At 37.7% G+C, this 23,559-nt stretch overlaps 1 pseudogene; it reads left to right on the forward strand.

Annotated features, from left to right (window-relative positions):
* Positions 1–22,011, forward strand: part of LOC136131417 (S-phase kinase-associated protein 1 pseudogene) — a 32,563-nt pseudogene extending 10,552 nt beyond the window's left edge.
* Positions 22,012–23,559: the final 1,548 nt, after the last annotated feature.

Raw genomic sequence — 23,559 nt, forward strand, 5'->3', positions numbered from 1 at the left:
CCTGCCTAGAGAAGTTCCTTTAGCATTTGTTGTAAAGCTGGTTTTGTGGTGCTGAATTCTCTTACCTTTTGAAATGAAAGGTTTTAATTTCTCTGTCAAATCTGAATGAGATCCTTGCTAGGTAGAATAATCTTGGTTGTACGTTTTTCCCTTTCATCACTTTAAATATGTCCTGTCACTCCCTTCTGGCTTGCAGAATTTCTACTGAAAGGTCAGCTCTTAACCTTATGGGGATTCCCTTGTATATTATTTGTTTTGTTTCCCTTGATGCTTTTAATTTTTCTTTGTATTTAATTTTTGATAGTTTGATTAATATGTGTCTTGGCATGTTTCTCCTGGGACTTATCCTGTATGGGATTCTCTGCACTTCCTGGACTTGATTAATTATTTCGTTTCCCATAATAGGGAAGTTTTCAATTATAAACTCTTCAAATGTTTTCTGTCTCTTTCTTTTTCTCTTCTTCTTCTGGGACCACTATAATTTGAATGTTGGTGCAGTTAATGTTGTCCCAGAGTTCTCTGACACTGTCCTTAATTCTTTTCATTATTTTTTCCTTTATTCTGCTCTGCAGTAGTTATTTCCACTCTTTTATCTTCCAGGTCACTTATCCATTCTTCTGCATCAGTTATTCTGCTACTGATTCCTTCTAGAGAATTTTTAATTTCATTTATTTTGTGGTTCATCATTGGTTTTTTTTTTTTGCTCTTTTGTTCTTCTAGATCCTTGTTAAACGTTTCTTGTATTTTCTCCATTCTATTTCCAAGATTTTGGATTATTATTCTGAATTCTTTTTCAGGTAGACTGCCTATTTCCTCTTCATTTGTTAGGTATGGTGGGTTTTTACCTTGTTCCTTCATCTGCTGTGTGTTTTTCTGTCTTGTCATTTTGCTTAACGTAGTGTTTTGGGGGTCTCCTTTTCACATGCTGCAGGTTCGTAGTTTCCGTTCTTTTTGGTATCTGCCCTCAGTGGCTAAGGTTAGTTAAGTGGGTTGTGTAAGCTTCCTGGTGGAGGGGACTAGTGCCTGTGTTCTGGTGGATGAGGCTGGATCCTGTCTTTCTGGTGGGCAGGTCCGCAGCTGGTGCAGTATTTTGGGGTGTCTGTGACGTTATATGATTTTAGGCAGCCTCTCTGCTAATGGGTGGGGTCGTATGCCTGTCTTGTTAGTTGTTTGGCATAGGCTGTCCTGCACTGTAGCTTGCTGGTCGTTGAGTGGAGCTGGGTCTTGTCATTGAGATGGTGATCTCTGGGAGATTTTTGCCGTTTGATATTACGTAGAGCTGGGCGGTCTCTTGTGGACCAATGTCCTGAACTCGGCTATCCTGCCTCAGAGGCACAAGCCTGACACCTGGCCAGAGCACCAAGACCCTGTCATCCACACGGGTCAGAATAAAAGGGAGAAAAAAAGAAAGAAAGAAAAAGAAAATGAAGTTATTAAAATAAAAATAATTATTAAAAATAAAAAAGTAATTTAAAAAAAGAAAGGAAGAAATAAGAAAGCAAACAAACCAAAAAACAAATCCACCAATGATAAGTGCTAAAAACTAAACTAAGAAAAAAAAAAAAGAGAGCTAGAACCCTAGGACAAGTGGTAAAAGCAAAGCTATACAGACAAAATCACACACAGAAGCATACACATACACACTGACAAAAAGAGAAAAAGGGGGAAATATATATATATATATATATATATATATATATATATATATATATATATATGTATATATCATTGCTCCCAAAGTCCACCGCCTCAATTTGGGATGATTTGTTGTCTGTTCAGGTATTCCACAGATGCAGTGTACATCTAGTTGATTGTGGAGATTTAATCCGTTGCTCCTGGGGCTGCTGGGAGAGATTTCCCTTTCTCTTCTTTGTTCACACAGCTCCTGCGGTTCAGCTATGGTTTTGGCCCCGCCCCTGCGTTTAGGTCACCTGAGGGCGTCTGTTCCCGCTCAGAAAGGATGGTGTTAAAGTAGCAGCTGATTCAGGGGCTCTGGCTCACTCAGGCCGGCGGTAGGGAGGGCGTACAGATGCGGAGCGAGCCTGCGGCGGCAGAGGCAAACAGGATGTTGCAGCAGCCTGAGGCGCGCCATGCGTTCTCCTGGGGAAGTTGTCCCTGGATCATGGGACCCTGGCAGTGGCGGACTGCACAGGCTCCCGGGAGGGGAGGTGTGGAGAGTGACCTGTGCTCGCACACAGGCTTCTTGGTGGCGGCAGCAGCAGCCTTAGCATCTCATGCCTGTCCCTGGGGTCCGCGCTGATAGCCGCGGCTCGCGCCCGTCTCTGGAGCTAGTTTAGGCGGCGTTCTGAATCTCGTCTCCCTGCGCACCATGAAACAAAGAGGCAAGAAAAAGTCTCTTGCCTCTTTGGCAGCTCCAGACCTTTTCCCAGACACACTCCCAGCTAGCCGTGGTGCACTAACCCCCTTCAGGCTGTGTTCACGCCACCAACACCAGTCCTCCTCCTGGGATCCGACCGAAGCCCTAGCCTCAGCTCCGAGCCCCCGCCCGCCCTGGCACGTGAGCAGACAAGCCTCTCAGGCTGGTGGGTGCCGGTCGGCACCGATCCTCTGTGCAGGAATCTGTCCGCTTTTCCCTCCACACCCCTGTTGCTGCGCTCTCCTACGTGGCTCTGAAGCTTCCCCCTTCCGCCACCCGCAGTCTCTGCCTGCCAAGGGGCTTCCTCGTGTGGGGAAACCTTTCCTCCTTCACAGCTCCCTCCCACTGGTGCAGGTCCCGTCCCTATTCTTTTGTCTCTGTTTTTCTTTTTCTTTTTTTTTCTTTCTCCCTTCCCAGGTACGTGGGGAGTTTCTTGCCTTTGGGAGGTCTGAGGTCTTCTGCCTGCGTTCAGTAGGTGTTCTGTAGGAGTTGCTCCACATGTAGATGTCAAGGCACCTCTTAAATTTCCATTTTCCACATGAAGTAGTTGAGGCTTCCTGAGGTAAGATGTCCGCAGCAATAAAGCCAGTAAATGACAGAGCCAGAATTCAAAACCCCAGATTCTCAGACTCCAAATGCCATATTCTTTTCCCTAGACATGTTCTTTAAAAGAAAATCCAAGAGGATGGCTAGAGATTTGCCCCCTGGTGTCTTCAGAGGCTCTCAAGACAGCTCCGCAGGAGACGCTAGGAATCTTCAGTTCTCATCACCTTTGACCGAGGTCTCCCTTCATTGTGAACTAATTAGCTCCTTGGTTCCATTACCTTGCCTCTCTCAGTCTCCATAGAGGAAAATGGCATTTTAAAAATGTGATGGAAAGCCATTTCTGCCAGCTGTGGTCACAGGGTTAATTATTATCTCTGTGCTGGATGAGGCAAGTCTTTTGGAATATTTGATGTATCAGTGATGACAAAAAGTCCAGCAAACACTTGAGGGAGGGTCAGTGTCTTCACTCAGGCAAGGAAAGTGTCTTTTCAATAATACCCCCTAATCATTGTCACCTGTCTCCGCTGAGACCTGGTGCAGCAGGGATGGGTGGAAGAGGCACAGATTCAGAGTTACCCCAATTTTTTGTGTTTGAGAGTCATGCCCAGGAATGAGAAGCCAGAAAAGGAGAAGGCTGTACATCTTCCTTTTTTCTCTTTTTACCTGTATGACATATGGTAAATTGCCTATCTTTACAGAGTCTCAGGATCTTGGTAAACTAGAAATTCATAGCATGCAGTAAGCACTGAAGCATGCATTTTTTTAAATCGAGGTGAAATTCTGACAACATACAATTAACCTTTTTAAAGTGCACGATTGAGTGGCATCAAATGTATTCACAATGCTGTGTAATCATCACCTCTCTCTAGCTTCAAAACATTTTCATCACCTCAGAAGAACATGGGTACCCATTAGCTCCCCAGTCACCCCTCCTCTACCCCCTGACCAACACTAATCTACTTTCTGTCCCTATAGATTTGCTTATTGTGGGTATTTCATATAAAAAGAGTCATACAGGGACTTCCCTGGTGGGCCAGTGGTTAAGACTCTGCATTTGCACTGCAGGGGGGCACGGGTTCAATCCCTGTTTAGGGAACTAAAATCCCACAAGTCACGTAGTATGGCCCAAAAATAAAGAAAGAAAGAAAGAACAAAAAGAATCATGCTATATATGACATTTCTGTATGGTTTCTTTTACCTACAGTAATGATTTTGAGGTTCATCCATCTTGTAGCATATAACAGTTTTTCAACCCTTTTTACAATTGAATAAAATTCCACTGCATGGATTTACCACACTTCGTTTATCCACTCATCAGTTGATGGACATTTGGGTTGTTTCCACCCTTTGGCTACTGTGAATAGTGCTGCTGTGAGCATTCATGATCAAATATTTACATTTTAATGATGATTATGATGAATACTATTATTAATCATGTATATTAATTATATAATTAAGTAAATACTATTTATTTAATCCTATTAAGTTATATTTTTAAATATAGTTGACCCTTGAAAAACACGGGCAAACTGTGAAGGCCCACTTGTACACGGATTATTTTCAATAGTAATACTACAGTGCTACACGATACACATTTGGTTGAAACTGAGAATTCAGATCCTCAGATTAGGAGGAACAACTGATATGGAAGGCAGACTCTAGGTTATATCTGGATTTTCAACTGTGTGGGGGTCAGTGCCCCAACCTCTGCATTGTTCAAGGGTGAACTGTACTGTTATTAACTCTTTATATTAACACTAATTATCATAATATAAATATATGTTAATAGAATAATATTATTTATACTAATAAACATGTGATTTGCCCACAGAGCCAGTCAGACCCAGGCACAAGAAGACTGCTCACTCCTTGATTTCTCCCTATTAAAAAAAGAAAAGAAAAAAAGATGGGAATTCCCTGGTGGTCTAGTGGTTAGGATTTGGCCTTTCACTTCTGTGGCCCAGGTTCAATCCCTGGTGGGAGAACTGAGATCCTGCGAGCCACGTGGTATGGCCAAAGAAAAGAAAAAAGAAAATTCAAGAGTACTGCACAAATTTTTCTGTTTATTCATTCTGTTTATTCTATGATATTTTGCATCTGGTTTCTCCAAGTTTCATCTGGTCTTCAAGAAATGACTTACCACTGCTATCTCAGAGTTAAATAATCCATTTAGCTATCTCTTTGTTGAAGAGACTTCCTTAAACTCTGGAAATAATAAGCTTGGTTATATTGTCAGTCATTCTGATATGAAACTTCTCTTAATTTATCTTAATAATCTCTATCATATACAGAAATTTTCTCTCTCACTCTGTTAGACCCAGACTTTCTCAACCTACATTCCAGTCTGGTATTAGCATAAATGGAACTAACTTGTTATTATAACCGTTAACAATTTCATCATGACTAGCAAATATAATAGTAGCCGCTACCTTCGGTCCTATAACTACAGCCACGTTAACTTCTCCAAACCTTCCATGCATGTCCTTTCATAATTTTGTTTCTTTGCTCATGCAGTGCCACTCACCTGAAATACCTTTTCCTCCATTTCTTCACCTGACAAACTTCCTTTCATCCTTTAGGATGCAACTGAAAGAAATTTTTGTGATGCTATCCCAGATACCTCAAGCTGAGTTGCTTGCTTAAATTGTTGTATTAAGGTTCTATCGTCCTACTGGGGAAGAGATCAAGATGATGGAGTAGGAGGTGGTGGAAATCACCTTACCCCATGAACACATCAAAAGTACATCTAGGGCTTCCCTGGTGGTACAGTGGTTGAGAGTCCGCCTGCTGTTGCAGGGGACATGGGTTTGTGCCCCAGTCCAGGAGGATCCCACATGCCGCGGAGTGGCTGGGCCCATGAGCCATGGCCATTGAGCCTGCGCGTCCGGAGCCTGTGCTCCGCAATGGGAGAGGCCACAACAGTGAGAGGCTGGCATACCGCAAAAAAAAAAAAAAAGTACATCTACATGTGGAAAAATTCTCACTGAAAACTAACTGGAGACTGGCAGAAAGACTCCTGTACAACCAAGGCTGTAAGAAAGTTCCACACAGAATCAGGTAGTAAGGGAAGAGAAATAATCAGGTTGGGACCTGTGCCCCTGGAAGGAGACTCAGAAGAGGAGGGGGATTGCACAGGAAGAGATCCTCCCTGGGCAGTGAGTGGTTCAAGCCACATACTGGGCACCCCAGCCCTGGGATCTGACACAAGGAACACAAGTCTACTTGGCTGGTTGATGGGCCATTGAGACTAACAGGAAGGCTGTGGGAAGCCTGGACTCTGCTCTTGAGGAACACGTACATGCTTGCGTAATCCCAAAACAGGGCATAGAGGGCAGATTGAAAGTGCACAGGATGTTAACGAGTTTCCTGCAACCATGCCAGCACGTGCCACAGCCCAAGGCAAGTGCCTGCTCCAGCCCCACTTGCTTCATAACACAGCTGCACACTGGGGTAAGGGCTGCTGAGACTGAGAGGAGAGCTCAGCTGTGAGGGACAAAGGTGGCTCAGACCCAGAGCAGCATCTGACCAAGGCAGGGGCAGCCATTACTGGTGATTATGCAGACAGTACCCCAGAAGAAGTCCAGGTTTCTGACTGTTGCTGGGACTGCCACAGCCCACTCCAAGACCTACCTGAGCACATGAACCAGCCACTCTTGCTCCAGCTCTGCTCCCCTCTGGGGCAAGGGTGCTACTGTGGGATGGGGAAAGGAGCACACATTTAAATGGAATAGAGCCAGCTGGGAAATGAGCCTCAGGGCTTCTTCTTCAGAAACTTGGGACAGGACCCCACCCCCAATAGGGTAGTGCTGGCCACTGAGAAGAGGAAAAGCCCCAGGTCACACGTGGCTCTGGCCCTGCCCCTCCATCTCCAGCCCCACATCCTACCAAGGTGATAGCTGCCAACACACCCTGGGGAAAGATGTGGCCTGTGCTCATTTCAGATCTAATTCTCCCACCAAAGCCACTGGGAGTGTGCAGACAGCATAGGGGCACTCCCATATAAAGACAGCCCTTCAAAACAGCAACAGGTAACTGTTTCACCTACTTTCATAGAGACAGAGAAAGTTAAGCAAAATGAGCAGACAGAGGAATTTGTTTCAATAAAAATAACAAAAGAAATCCCCCCAAAAAAACAATTAATGAAACAGAAATAAATAATTTACCAGAAAAAGAGTTCAGAACATTAGTAATAAGAATGCTAACTAAATTATGGAGAGGAATAGATGAACACATGGAGAAATTTAACAAAGAACTAGAAAATATAAAAAAGAACCAGTCAGAATGGAAGAATACAACAACTGAAATGAAAAACACACTAGAAGGGGGCTTCCCTGGTGGCTCAGTGGTTGATAGTCCGCCTGCTGAGGCTGGGGACACGGGTTCGTGCCCCGGTCTGGGAAGATCCCACATGCCGCAAAGCGGCTGGGCCTGTGAGCCATGGCCGCTGAGCCTGTGCGTCCGGAGCCTGTGCTCTGCAACAGGAGAGGCCACAACAGTGAGAGGCCCGTGTACCGCAAAAAAAAAAAAAAAAAAAAAACACTAGAAGGAAGTAACAGCACACTAGGAGATACAAAAGAACACATAAGTAATCTGAAAGATAGAATAATGGAAATTATCCAATCAGAACAGAAAAAAAAAAAAGAAAATAGTTTAAGGGACCTCTGAGACAACATCAAGTGTACCAGCATTCACATTATCAGGGTACCAGAAGAAGAAGAGAGAGATAAGGGGGTCAAAATGTATTTGATGAAATTATGGCTGGAAACATCCCAAACATGAAGAAGAAAACAGATATTCAAGTACAGAAAACACAGAGTCCCAAATAAGATGAATCCAAACAGACCCACACCAAGACATATCACACTTAAAACGACAAAAGTTAGTTAAAGAGAGCATTCTAAAGGCAGTAAGAGAAAAACAAAGAGTCATAAATAAGAGAATGCCCATAAGGTTGTAAGCTGATTTTTATGCAGAAAATTTGCAGACATGATATATTCAAAGTGCTTAAAGCAAAAAACCTACAGCCTAGGAACTCTAAACAGCAAGATTATCATTTAGAATTGAAGGAGAGGTAAAGAACTTCTCAGACAAGCAAAAATTAAAGGGTTCATCAATACTAAACCTACTCTAAAAGAAATGGTAAAGGGTCTTCTCTAAGTAGAAATGAAAATGTTATAATAAGAAGTATCTATAGGAAAGGAAAAATCTACTGGTAAAAGTGAAAATATATAAAAAGGCTAAGAATCAACCTCTTAAGCTAGTACAAAGATTAAAAGAAAAAAAGCTAAAATCAACTATAACTACAATAATTAGTATAGGAATAAACAGGAAGATGTAAAATATGACATCAGAAACATAAAATGTGGGGGAGGGAACTTAAAATTGGAGATCTTTTAGAATGTGTTTAAACTTAAATGACTATCAGTTTAAAACAAGTAGATATTGTTATTGGTCAAAATACATGAACCCCATGATAACCACACATCAAAAACCTATAATAAGGGCTTCCCTTGTGGTGCAGTGGTTAAGAATCTGCCTGCCAATGCAGGGGACACTGGTTCGAGCCCTGGTCCAGGAAGATCTCACATGCCACAGAGCAACTAAGTCTGTATGCTACAACTACTGAGCCTGTGCTCTAGAGCCCACGAGCCACAACTACTGAGCCCATGTGCCACAACTACTGAAGCCCATGTGCCTACAGCCTGTGCTCTGCAACAAGAGAAGCCACCACAATGAGAGGTCTGTGCACCACAATGAAGAGTAGCCCCTACTCACCACAACTAGAGAAAGCCTGCTCACAGCAATGAAGACCCAATGCAGCCAAAAAATAAATAAATAAAATAAATTTATTTTTAAAAAAACTATAATAAATACACAAAAACTAGAGAGAAACAAACACAAGTACACCACTAAAGAAAAACATCAAACCATAAGGGAAGAAGCTAAAACAAGAATAGAACAGAGAAGAACTACAAAAACAACCAGAAAACAAGTAATAAAATTGCAATAAGTACACATCTATCAATAATCACTTAGATGTCAATGGACTAACTACTCCAATTGAAACACAGAGTGGCTGATTTGATTTAAAAAAAAAGAAAACCAAGACTCACCTATATGCTGCTTACAAGAGACACTTCAGAGCTAAAAAGACACAGAGACTGAAAGTGAAGGTATGGAAAAAGATATTTCATGCAAATGGAAATGACAAGAAAGCAGAGGTAGCAATACTCAGACCACAGACTTTAAAACAAAGTCTATAGCAAAAATAAAAAGGGTATTATATAATGATAAAGGGATCAATACAAGAAGAGAATATAACACTCATTAACATCTAGGCACCTAATACAGGATCATCTAAATATAGAAAGCAAATATTAACAGACATAAAGGGAAAATTTGACAATAATACAATAATAGTAAGGGACTTGAACATCCCAATTACATCAGTGGACAGAAAATCCAGACAGAAAATCAATAAGGAAAAAGTGGTCTTAAATGACACATTAAACCAGTTGGATTTAATAGATATTCCATCCAAAAACAGCAGAATACACATTCTTTTCAAGTACACAGGATAAATCTCATGCTAGACCACAAAACAAATCTCAACAAATTTAAGAGGATAGAAATTATATCAAGCATTTTTTTTTGAACCACAATGGTATAAAACTAGAAATCGATTACAGGAAGAAAAGTGGGAAAAGCACAAACATGAACACTGAAAAATATGCTACTAAGAAACCAACAGGTCAATGAAGAAATCAAAAAGGAAATCAGAAAATACATCCAGACAAACAAACAAAACCCCACAACTTTCCAAAATCTTTGGGATGCAGCAAAAGCATCTGATAAACTTCTAATAAGGAAGTTTATAGCGATACAGGCCTAACTCAAGAAACAAGAAAAATCTCAAATAAACAACCTAACCTACCATCTACAGGAATTAGAAAAAGAAGAGCAAACAAGCTCAAAGTCAACAGAAGGCAGGAAATAATAAAGATTAGAGAGGAAATAAACAGTGATTAAAAATGAATAGGAAAAATACAGTGAAAATAAGAGCTGTTTTTTTTAAGATAAACAAAATTAATAAACATTTAGCCAGGTTCATCAAGAAAAGAATAGAGGACCCAAATAAACAAAATGAGAAATGAAAGAGGAGAAATAACAACCAGTATCACAGAGATTTTTAAAAATCATAAGAGAATATTATAGTTACGTGCCAAAAAATTAGACAACCTAGGAGACATGGACAAATTTCTATAAATGTACAACCTTCCAAGACTGAATCAGGATGGTGAAAATGAACTTCTAATTTTAAAAAACTCCCAGCAAACAAAAGTCCAGGACTGAATGGCTTCACAGAGGAATTCTACAAAACATATAAATAAGAGCTTTCCTTCTCAAACTATTCAAAAAAATTGAAGAAGATGGAAAATTCCCAAATTCATTCTATGAGGCCACCATTACCCAGATAACAAAAAGAAATAAAGATACTACAAAAAAAAGAAAATTACAGGCCAATATCTCTGATGAATACAGATGAAAAAATTTTCTCAATAAAATATTAGCAATCTGAATTGAACAATATATAAAAAGGATAATACAGCATGAACAAGCAGGATTTATCCCAGGGATGTAAAGATGGCTCAATATCCACAAATCCATCAATGTGATATGCCACGTTAATAAACTGAAGCATAAAAACTATATGATCCTCTCAATGGATATGGAAAAAGCATTTGACAAAATTCAACATCTATTCATGATAAAAACTCTCACCAAAGTTGTTATAGAGGGAACACATATCTCAATATAATAAAGGCCATATATGAGAAACCCACAGCTAACATCATACTCAATGGTGAAAACCTGAAAGCCCTTCCTCTAAAATCAGAAACAAGACAAGGATGCCCAATCTTGAAGTTTCTATTTAACATAGTATTGGAAGTCCTAGCCACAGCAATCAGACAAGAAAAAAAAAAAGTCATCCAAATTGGAATGGAAGAAGTTAAACTGCCACTATTTGTAGATGACATAATAATATATATAGAAAACTCAAAAGTTTCCACCAAAACATTATTAGAACTAATAAATGGATTCAGTTAAGTTGCAGGATTAAAGATTAATATACATAAATCTATTGCTTTTCTATACACTAATAATGAACTATCAGAAAGAGAAAGCAAGAACACTACCCTGTTTAAAATCACATCAAGAAAGATAAAATATCTAGAAATAAACTTAACCAAGGAAGTGAAAAACCTATACTCTGACAACTATAAAACATTGATAAAGGAAATTGAAGAGGATAAAAAGAAATGAAAAGATATCCCATACCCTTGAATTGGAAGAATTAATATTGTTAAAATAGCCATATTACCCAAAGCAACCTACAGATTTAATGCAACCCTTCCCTATCAAAATACTCATGACATTTTTTACAGAACTAGAACAAATAATCCTAAAATTTTTATGGAACCACAAAAGACCCCAAATAGCCAAAGTAATCTTGATATAAAAGAATAAAGCTGAGGTATCATGCTCCCTGACTTCAGGCTATACTACAAATCTGCTGTAATCCAAACAACATGGTATTGGCACAAAAACAGGCACAAAGATCAATGGAACAGAATAGAGAGAACAGAAATAAACCTCCACATTTGTGGCCAATTAATCTACAACAAAGGAGGTAAGCATATACAGTGGAGAAAAGACAGTCTCTTCAATTATTGGTGCTGGGAAAACTGGACAGCAACATGTAAAAGAATGAGAATAGAACATTTTCTCACACCATACACAAAAAAACTCAAAATGGATTAAAGACCTAAATGTGAGCCCTGAAAACATAAAACCCCTAGAAGAGAACACAGGCAGAACACTCTCTGACAAAATTGTAGCAATATTTTTGTGCCTGTCCCCTAAGGCAAAAGAAACAAAAGCAAAAATAAATAAATAGCACCTAATTAAACTTAAAAGCTTTTGCACAACAAAAGGAACAATCAACAAGATGAAAGACAACCTACTGAATGGGAGAAAATATTTGCAAATTATATAACTGATAAGGGGTTAATATCCAAAATATATAAATAGCTCATACAACTCAACATCAAAAAAAAACTCAATTAAAAAATGGGGAGAAGACCTGATAGATATTTTTCCAAAGAAAATATACAGATGGTCAATAGGCACATGAAAAGATGCTCAACATAGGTAATCACCAGAGAAATGCAAATCAAAACCAATGAGAGATCACCTCATACCTCTCAGAATGGCTATCATCTAAAATAGGAGAAAAAACACGTAGGCCAGGATGTGGAGAAAAGGGAACCCTCATACACTGTTGGTTGGAATGTAAATTGGTGTAGCCACTATGGAAATCAGTATGGAGGTTCCTAAAAATATCAAAAATAGACCTACCATGTGATCCAGTAATTTCACTCCTATGTATTTATCCAAAGAAAATGAAAACAGTAATCCAAAAAGATATATGCTCCTCATGTTCACTGCAACATCATTTACAATAGCCAAGATTTGGAAGCAACTTAAGTGCACATCAGTAGAAGAATGGATAAAGAAGTTGTATATATATAATGAAATATTACTCAGTCATAAAAAATAATAAAATCTTGGATGGATCTGAGGGTATTATGCTTAGTGAAATAAGTCAGACAGAGAAAGACAAATAGTCTGTCATAACTTGCATGTAGAATATTAAAAAATAAAACAAATGTATATAAAAAAAACAGAAACAGACTCAGAGATATAGAGAAAAAAGGCTGGGTGCCAGTGGGGACAGGGAAGGGGTGGAAAAGCAAGATAGGGGTTGATGATTAAGAGGTACAAACTATTATGTATAAAATAAATAAGCAACAGGAAATATAGTACAGCACAGGGAATATAGTGATTATTTTGTAATACCTTTAAAAGGAGTATAATCTATTAAAATATTGAATCAGTATGTTGTATACCTGAAAATAATATATCATGTAAATAAATTATACTTCCATAATTAATTAGTTAGTTAAATATCTGGGAAGTGAAGAAAGTTTTTTAAAAATTCTATTGTCCTATTATTTACAAATTATATTGCAAATGTCGGCTTAATTGTCTGTTTCCACTACTGGGCAGTAAGTTGAGGTTAGGATTGATGCATTTGTCATCTATTGATATGTAATATCTTATGCAAGGCTTGGCACAGAATAGGTATTCAGTAAAATTTAAGTTCTGAATAGGTGAAATTGTGTAGATATAACATATATGTATTTTGAAATAAATATATCCTCTGCAATGTGCTTTATGTAGGATCTCCCACTTTCTTTTCTCTTCCTGCCTATTCATTATATAAAGATATATGAAATGTTCAAAATGTCAAGCCAGGCCTTGGCAAAATCAATGAGTCCTTTTTTATTTCATAGTAGGATCATTTTTACTCAGCCACTCATCTGACTTACCTACTTTACCAACATTATTTTCCAATTTTAAAGTATGATTAACATTATTTTCAGGATATTAATTTGCTAGAAGTATCCTTTGGTCATTTTTCCCCACATCTTTTTCCCAGTTTTTGTAGGACCCTCAGCTTGGTCCTTCTATATCCTTCCCTGACTCCCAGGCCCTTTTATTCTTTACCTGTTCTGTCTCCCAGGATGCACTGAATGTTGTAAAATTCTCTAGAGGGGAAAAGCACAAGTTTAATCCTAGTCTTTCAAACTTAAAGGAGTGTCTCTTCCTTACACTAAAACCACCTAACTCTTTTAGAGAATATAAGCAAAACACAGTGGAATAAATGCAGTCATTCATTATGAACAAAAAAACTGAACCAATATAAGAAAGGACCTCATAGGTAGATGTGTATGAGATAGCACAGAGACTAAAACACAGACCCTGAATCCAACCAAATCTAGGTTGAAATTCTAGATCTACCACTTTCCGTCTGAATTACTTCAATTTCATCATTCATAAATTTGATATAAATATTATACCTATATAGGGACTTCCCTGGTGGCCCAGTGGTTAATAATCTGCCTGCCAATGCAGGGGACATGAGTTCAATCCCTGGTCCAGGAAGATCCCACATGCTGTGAAGCAACTAAGCCCAAGAGCCACAACTACTGAGACTGTGCTCAAGAGTCCATGAGCCACAACTATTGAGCCCACGCTCTGCAACTACTGAAGCCCACTTGCTTAGAGCCCATGTTCCACAACAAGAGAAGCCATCACAATAAGAAGCCCGTGCACTGCAATGAAGAGTAACCCCTGCTCATCACAACTAGAGAAAACCAACATGCAGGAACAAAGATCCAATGCAGCCAAAAATAAATTTAAAATTAAAAAAAAATTATACCTATATCATAAAGTTGTTGTACCTGCCAATTTTCTAGTACCATGGCCTTGGATACATGTCAAGTAAAACATTTCAGCAAGTTTTTTCCAATTCTAAAATATCCTGTGGTTTTTTTGCCTCACATGTTTCTCTATTTCTTCTCTTGGTTGCTTCCTTAGATTTATAAGAGAGAAGGAGCTAAGTATTGCTGTTTATGACCAGCATTTTAGGTTTGCCATTGATTGACCTTTCTTGCCTCCTAAGTTCCACATCCTCACAGGCACATACACAAGAACTAACTATAGCCCTCCAAAAACTCTCAAAGCAGCTAAACTGCTTTCTTTTGGATAGAGATATTCCTAGACAGAAGATTAGATTGAATATTGTCTTCACTATATCAGAAACAGTTGTTTCTTGTCTTCCAGGTGATAAAGCATCAGAGAAGGTAACAAATTTTACTCAGCAATGTTTTAAAACTCACTAGAAAATTGTGATTACTTATATGTTATTCCACTTAAAATATGGAGATTTTTAAAGGAGAATTCAAAGGGAAATCAAACAATATAAACCTAATATCTAAAACCTTTTTAAAAATTAGAATGAATGAAAAACTATACACCAAGAAACTGGACAACCTAGATGAAATGGAAAAATTCTGAGTCACATACAACTTACTGACTGAAGAAATTCAGAAATTTCTTACTGAATCAGGAAGAAATAAAAAATCTGAAGAGACTAATTACTAATAAGGAGATTGAATCAGTAATCAAAAATCTACCAGCAAAAAAAATCCCAGGACCAGATGGCTTCACTGGTAATTTTATCAAACATTTAAAGAAGAAATAACACCAATTCTTCTCAAACTGTTAAAAAAAATCAAAGAGGAGGAAACATTCCCAATTTCATTTTATGAAGCCAGCGTTTTTCTGATACCATAACCAGAAAAGGATATTACTAGTAAAGGAAACTACTAGCCATTACCCCTGATGAATATAAATGTAAAAATTTCTCAGTAAAATACTAGCAAAACAAATTCAGCAGCACAGTAAAAGGACCATACACCATGATCAACTGTGATTTATCCCTGAGATGTAAGGCTGGTCCAACATACACAAATGAATCAATGTGATACATCACATTAGTGGAATGAAAGAAAAGAACCATATTATCATCTAACTAGAAGTAGAAAAAGCATCTGACAACATCCATTCATGATAAAAACTGTTAACAAATTAGGCATAGAAAGAGCATTCCTCAATATAATAAAGGCCATATATGATAAGCCCATAGCTAACATCATACCCAATGATGAAAGGTTGAAAGCTTTTCCTCTAAGATCAGAAAAAAGACAAATGCGCCCACTCTCACCACTCCTATTGAACATAGTAGTAGAAGTCCTAGGTAGGGCAATCAGGCAATGAAAAGAAATTTAAAGAATCAGAATTGGAAAAGAAGAAGTAAAATTGTCTCTATTTGCTGATAAAGATTTTATATAGAGAAAATACTAAAAACTCAAGCAAAGAACTGTTAGATTTAATCAATGAATTCATTAAAGTTGCAGGATGCAAAATTAACATACAGAAAAACAGTAGCATTTTTATACATAAACAAAGAATTTTCAGAAAAAGACTAAAAGAAATTGATCCCGTATACAATTGCATAAAAAATAATAAAATACTTAGTAATAAATTTAACTAAGGAGTTGAAAGAAGTCTACTCTGAAAACTAAAAAACACTGATGAAAGAAATTGAATAAGACATTAATAAATGGAAAGGATCCTGTGTTCATGAATCAGAAGAATTAATATTGTTAAAACAGTAATACTACCAAAGGCCAACACTAGCTTGGGAACCTGTCCTCATGCACCAGTGGGTGGACACCAGGCTATGGACCACCTGAGCCCTAAGCTGGCCCACCAGCAGGTGGACAACAGACTAGAGACACCTTGATACCCACAGCCAGCAGCCCAAAGACCTAACACCAACCACCAGTGGTTCAGCACTAGCCTTTGAAAGAGGCCTTGCCCACCAACAGACAAACACCAGTTCTAGGTTTCTAGGACTTCAGCCAGTTCCCCTGGCATGCTGACCCACCTACAAGCAGCCAGCAGTCCCTGAATAAAGCAGGACCTGGCAACCAAATGGGCCAGGAGCCAGTCACACTCATCAGTGTGCCCACTATAATAGTTGGACCCACAGAGAGCCCATTCAGCCCACATAGGAGACACCACTAGAGCATATAGCTCTGGTGAACAGAGGGGAGTGTGCTGCTGGAACCTACAGAATGTCTCCTACATAAGGTCACTTCTCCAAGATCAGGAAATGTAACTGACCTACCTAATATATAAAATAAAAATAGATAATCAGGCCAAATGGAGTGACAGAGAAAAAATTTTTAATGAAGGAAGAATACAAAACACCAGAAGAACTAAGCCAAATGGAGATAAGCAATTTGTCCAAAAATAGTTAAAGCTAATGATCAAAAAGATGCTGAATAAACTCAGGAGAAGATTGAACGAACAGGGTGAGAACATTAACAGAGAGTTAGAAAATATTAAGAAGAACAAAACAGAGATGAAGAATATAATAACAAAAAGTACACTAGAAGGAATCAACAATTGATTAGATAATACAAAGAAATGGATAAGTGAACTGGAAGACAGAGTAGTAGAAATCACTCAAGTTGATCAGAAGAAAGAAAAAATTTTAAAAACATGAGGACAGTTTCAAAGACCTCTAGGACAAAATTAAATGTACTAACATTCCCATTATAGGGGTCTCTGAATGAGAAAAGAGAGAAAGGGGTTGATAACATACTTGTAGACTTAATAGTTGAAAATCTCTTTAACCTGAGAAAGGAAGCAGTTATCTAGGTGAAGGGAGCACAGAGAGCCACAAAGAATATCAACCCAAAGAAGACAAATCAAGACGCATTGAATTAAAATGGAAAAAGTTAAGGACAAAGAGAGAATATTAAAAGCAGCAAGGGAAAAAGCAACAAGTTACATACAAGGGAACTCCTATAAGACAATCAGCTGAATATTCAGCAGAAACACTGCAGGCCAAAAGGGAACGGTACAATAATTTTAAAGTAATGAAAGAAAAAAACCTACAACAAATAATACACTACCTGACAAGGATATCATTCAGATTTGAAGGAAATATATACAGTTTTACAGACAAGCAAAATCTAAAAGAGTTCACTACTATCTAACCATCTCTACAGGAAATCTTAAAGGGACTCTTTTAAGTGGAAAATATCCCAACTAGAAATATGAAAACTTAAAAAGGAAAAATCTCATTGGTGAAGGTAAAGATAGTAGATGAACCACTTACAAAATTAGCAGGAAGATTAAATAACAAAAATAGTAAAATAACCTATATCCACAAAAAGTAGTTAGAAGAAACAAAAAAAACAAATAGATGAAAAGCATGATGTCAAAAACATTAAAAGAGGCAAGGGGAGTAAAAAATGCAGTGTTGTTAAAATGTGCTTGAACTTAACAGCATCAATGTAAAATACTCATGGATTTACAAATATTGCTTTACATAAATATCATGATAACCATAAACCAAAAATCTCAAATAGATACACACAAAAAAAGAGAAAGGAATCCAAATGTAAAATTAAACATGGTTATCAAATAACAAGGGAAGAGAGAAGAACAAAGAAGAAGAAAGGAACAAAAAATAATTTTTTTTTTTTTTTTTTTTTTTGCGGTACGCGGGCCTCTCACTGTTGTGGCCTCTCCCGTTGCGGAGCACAGGCTCCGGACGCGCAGGCTCAGCGGCCATGGCTCACGGGTCCAGCCGCTCCGCGGCATGTGGGATCTTCCTGGACCGGGGCACGAACCTGTGTCCCCTGTATCGGCAGACAGACTCTCAACCACTGCACCACCAGGGAAGCCCCCAAAAAATAATTTTTAAAAATTGAAAAACAATTAACAAAATACCAATAAGTACATACCTATCAGTAATTCCTTTAAATGGAAATGGACTAAATGCTCCAATAAAATGATATAGAGTGGCTGAGTGGATAATAAAACCAAGACCCATACATATGCTGCCTACAAGATGCTCACTTCAGATCTAAAGACACACTCAGACTGGAAGTGAGAGGATGGAAAAGGTATTTCATATAAATGGAAACAAATGAAAGTCAGGTTATGTATACTTAGACAAAATAGACTTTAAAACAAAGACTATAGTAATGCACCAAACATAGGAACGCTTATTGTATATATGTATTACAGAAAATTTTATTGACGTAAAGGAAGAAATTGACAGTAACATAATAATAGTAGAGGACTTTAACTTCCAACTTACATCAATGGACAAATCACCCAGAGAGAAAATCAATAAAGAATTACTGGCCTTAAATGACACATTAAACCAGATGTAATTAATTGATATATAGAGAGCAACCATAAGCAACAGAGTGCACTTTATTTTCAAGTGCATATGGAACATTCTCCAGGATAGATCACATGCTAGGCAACAAAACAAGCCTTGGTAAATTTAATAAAAGTGAAATCATATCAAGCATCTTTTCCAACCACAACACAATGACAGTAGAAATTAACAATAAGAAAAAAAAACTGAAGAAAAGCTGACAAACATCTGGAGACTAAACAATATGCTACTAAATAACCAATGCATCACTGAAGAAATCAAAGAGGAAACTAAAAATTACCTAGAGTCAAATGAAAATGAAAACATAACAATCCAAAACCTATGGGAAGCAGTAAAAAGCAGTGCTAAGAGGGGAGTTTGTAGAGATATAAGCATACCTCAGGAAACAAGAAAAATCTCAAATAAACAACCTAACCTTACACCTAAAGCACCTAGAGAAAGAAGAACAAACAAAACCCAAATTTAGTAGAAGTAAAGAAATCATAAAGATCAGAGCACAAATAAATAAAGTAAAGACTAAAAACTCAGTAGAAAAGATCAATGAAACTAAAAGTTAATTCTTTGAAAAGATTTTTTTAATGATACCTTTAGCCAAACTCATCAAGAAAAAGGGAGAGGGCCCAAATCAATAAAATCAGAAGTGACAAAGGGGAAGGTACAACTGACACCACAGAAATAGAAAGGATCATAAGAGACTACTATGAACTACTATACACCAATAATATGGACAACCTAGAAGAAATGGACAAATTCTTAGAAATGTACACTCCCCCGAGACTGAGCCAGGAAGAAATAGAAAATTTGAACTGACCAATTACCTGTAATGAAACTGAATCAGTAATTTTAAAACTCTGAACAAATAAAAGTCCAGGACCTGATGGCTTCACAGGTGAATTCTATCAAATATTTAGAGAAGAGTTTGCACCTTTCCTGAAATTATTCCAAAAATTGCAGAGGAAGGAATATTTCTGAACTTATTCTATGAGGCCACCATCACCCTGATACCAAAACCAGACAAAGATATCACAGAAAAAGAATATTACAGGCCAATATCACTGATGAATCTAGATGTAAAAATCCTCAACAAAATATTAGAGCAACCTGAATTCAACAATACAGTAAAAGGATTATACACCACAATCAAGTGGGATTTGTCTCAGGGATGCAAGAAATTTTCAATATCCACAAATTAATGTGATATACCACATTAACAAATTGAAAAAATAAAAACCATATGATCATCTCAATAAATGCAGAAAAAGCTTTTGACAAAATTCAATACAATTTATGATAAAAAATCTCCAGAAAGTGGGCATAAAGGGAACCCATCTCAATATAATAAAGGCCATATACAAAAAACCCACAGCAAACATCATTCTCAATGGTGAAAAACTGAAAGCATTTCCTCTAAGATCAGGAACAAGACAAGGATGCTCACTCTTGCCAGTTTTATTCAAAATAATATTGGAAGAGCTAGCCACAGCAGTCAGCCAAGAAAAAGAAATTTTAAAAATCCAAGTTGGGAAGGAAGAAGTAAAACTTTCACTGTTTGCAGATGACATGATACCTCACATAGAAAATCCTAAAGACATCATCAGAAAACTACTAGAGCTCAGCAACAAAATCTGTGAAGTTGCAGGATACAAACTTAACATACAAATATCTATTGCATTTCTATACACTAACAATGAACTATCAGAAACAGAAATTAAGGAAACAATCTCATCTGCCATCACATCGAAAGGATAATATACCTAGGAATAAACTTACTTAAGGATGTAAAAACCTGTACTCAGAGAACTATAAGACACTGATGAAAGAAATTAAAGACAACACAGATGGAAAGATATATTGTGTTCTTAGACTGGAAGAATTAATATTGCTGAAATGAACATACTACCCAAGGCAACCTACACATTCAATGTAATCCTTATGAAAATACCAAGAGCATTTTTCACAGAACTAGAACAAATAATTCTAAAATTTGTATGGAAATACAAAGACCCCAAGTAGCAAAAACAATCTGGAAAAAGAAGAGCAGAGCAAAAGAAATCACGCTTCCTGACTTCAGGCTACACCCCATAGATCAATGGAACAGAATAGATTCCAGAAATAAACCCACACACTTATGGTCAATTAATCTCTGACAAAGGAGGCAAGAATATACAATGGAGAAAAGACAGTCTCTTCAATAAGTGGTGCTGGGAAAACTAGAAAGCTACTTGTAAAAGAATGATATGAGAACATTTTCTCACAACATACTCAAAAACATTCAAAGTGGGTTAAAGACCTAAATGTAAGACTGGAAGCCATAAAACTCCTAGAAGAAAAAATAGGCAGAACATTTTTTGATATAAATCATAGCAATATTTTTTGGGTATGTCTCCTAAAGCAAAGGAAATAAAAGCAAAAATAAACCAATGGGGACTTCCCTGGTGGTGCAGTGGTTGAGAGTCCGCCTGCCGATGCAGGGGACACAGGTTCATGCCCCAGTCCGGGAAGATCACACATGCCGCGGAGCGGCTGGGCCCGTGAGCCATGGCCGCTGAACCTGTGCGTCTGGAGCCTGTGCTCCGGAACGGGAGAGGCCACAGCAGTGAGAGGCCTGCGTATCACAAAATAAATAAATAAATAAACCAATGGGACCTAATTAAACTTAAAAGCTTTTGCATAACAAAGGAAACCACTGACAAAACAAAAAGACAATCAACTGAATGGGAGAAAATATTTGCAAATGAAAGACCGATAAGGGGTTAATATCCAAAATGTACAAGGAACTCATCACCAAAAAAAAAAAAAAAAAACCTATTAAAAACTATGCAGGGTGTTGGCCTTGTTCTCCGCTTTTCTGTTTTTCTTTTTGCAGATGCTGCCCTGCTCTCATCAGCCTCTGGCCCGCCATCTCCTTGAGTCCTAACACCACGCCTTCAATTAAGTTGCAGAGTTCTGGTGAAGAGATATTTGAAGTTGATGTTGAAATTGCAAAACAATCTGTGACTATTAAGACCATTTTGGAAGACTTGGGAATGGATGATGAAGGAGATGATGATCGAGTCTGCTTGACAAATGTTAATGCAGCAATATTTAAAAAAAGGTCATTCAGTGGTGCACTCACCACAAGGATGATCCTCCTCCTGAAAGTTGACCAAGGAATATTTTTGAGCTTATACTGGTAGCAAACTACTTAGACATCAAAGGTTTGCTTGATGTTACCTGCAAGACTGTTGCCAATATGATCAAAGGGAAAACTCCTGAGGAGATTCGAAAGACATTCAATATCAAAAATGATTTTACTGAAGAAGAGGAAGCCCAGGTACGCAAAGAGAACTAGTGGTGGGAGGAGAAGTGAAATTTTGTGTTTGATGCTGTAACACTGTAAAGATTGTTCCAAATACTAGTTGAACTGCTTTGTTTATAATTGTTAATATTAGAAAAACAGTCTAATGCAGCAGCAAATCCGTTGTATTAGCAGAATGTTGCCCTCATTACATGTGTAGTTTCAGTACAGATTCCAAGCTTATGTCTCAGTTTCTTCTAGTATGGCCAAAAGTTCTTTTTTCTTTGCTCTGAATAAAATTGAACTGTAGGTTCTCTATAGAAAGTGGCATTTTGGGCTTTCCCTCTTTTTGTAAAGCAATTTCTGCCTAGTTTATTGTCCAGTTAGATTTAGTTTAGTGACTTGGCATTGTAAATAAAACAACTTGCAAAAAATTTTCTGAAATAGAATTAACATATTATCTTTATGAGTTGGAAACTGGAAAAAGGCTACTTGAGGTAAATGCTATTAGAGTGGGGTTATCAGAATGTCTTCCAGCTTCCTGGAGTCAGAGTACAGCTGGTATTGATTAGCCTGTATGTAGCAGCGCTCCCTTAACTGGATCTGAGGACTTGTTTTTGCATTTTTAATCCTATCAACTTTGAATATGTTGGCTAGCGGCTCAGTTTATACTCAGTTTATAGTTTGGTAGGAAATAGAATTAAACAGTTTGCTGGCTTTTCAATTAAAGAAGACACTTAACCCAAACAGTTTGTCATCTTTTTATAATCAGTAATCCTATGTGGGGAAAACCATAAACACTAATTGCATGTAAAAAATAATTTAACCTTTAATGTTAAAATGTGTGGCATAACCCAGAAAGCATCAGTCACAAATGCAAGATACTTTCAATAAAAAGTTACATACTAGGTAAAAAAACAAAAAACAAAAAAGGCAGAAGAACTGAATAGACATTTCTCCAATAAGGACATGCAGATAGCCAAGGTGCACATGAAAAGTTCAATCCCTGGTCAGGAGATTCCCACATGCCATGTGGTGCAGCCAAAAAAAACCTGATTACAAAATGGGATAAGGACATGAATAGACATTTTTCCAAAGAAGACATACAGATGGCCAGTAAACACATGGAAAGATGCTCAATGTCACTAATTATCAGGGAAATGCAAATCAAAACCACAATGAGATATCACCTCACACCTGTCAGAATGGCTATCATCCTAAAGACAAGAAATAACAAGTGTTGTTGAGGATGTGGAGAAAAGGAGACCCTTATAAACTCTTGGTGGGAACATAAAGGGGCACAGCCACTACGGAGAAGAGTATGGAGGTTCCTCAAAAAATTAAAAATACAGTAAGTCCCATACGTATGAGCAAGTTCCATTCCAAGAGCGTGTTCATAAGTTCAGTTTGTTCCTAAGTCCAAGAAAGTTAGCCTAGGTACTCAAATAACACAATCAGCTAGTTATGTAGTACTGTACTGTGATAGGTTTATAATACTTTTCACACAAATAATACATAAAAACAAACAAACACAAAAAATAAAGACATTTTTAATCTTACAGTACAATACCCTGAAAAGTACAGTAGTACAGTATAACAGCTAGCATACAGGAGCTGGAA

The sequence above is a fragment of the Phocoena phocoena genome, chromosome 11 (assembly GCF_963924675.1).
Source record: "Phocoena phocoena chromosome 11, mPhoPho1.1, whole genome shotgun sequence".
Taxonomy (NCBI): Eukaryota; Metazoa; Chordata; class Mammalia; order Artiodactyla; family Phocoenidae; genus Phocoena; species Phocoena phocoena.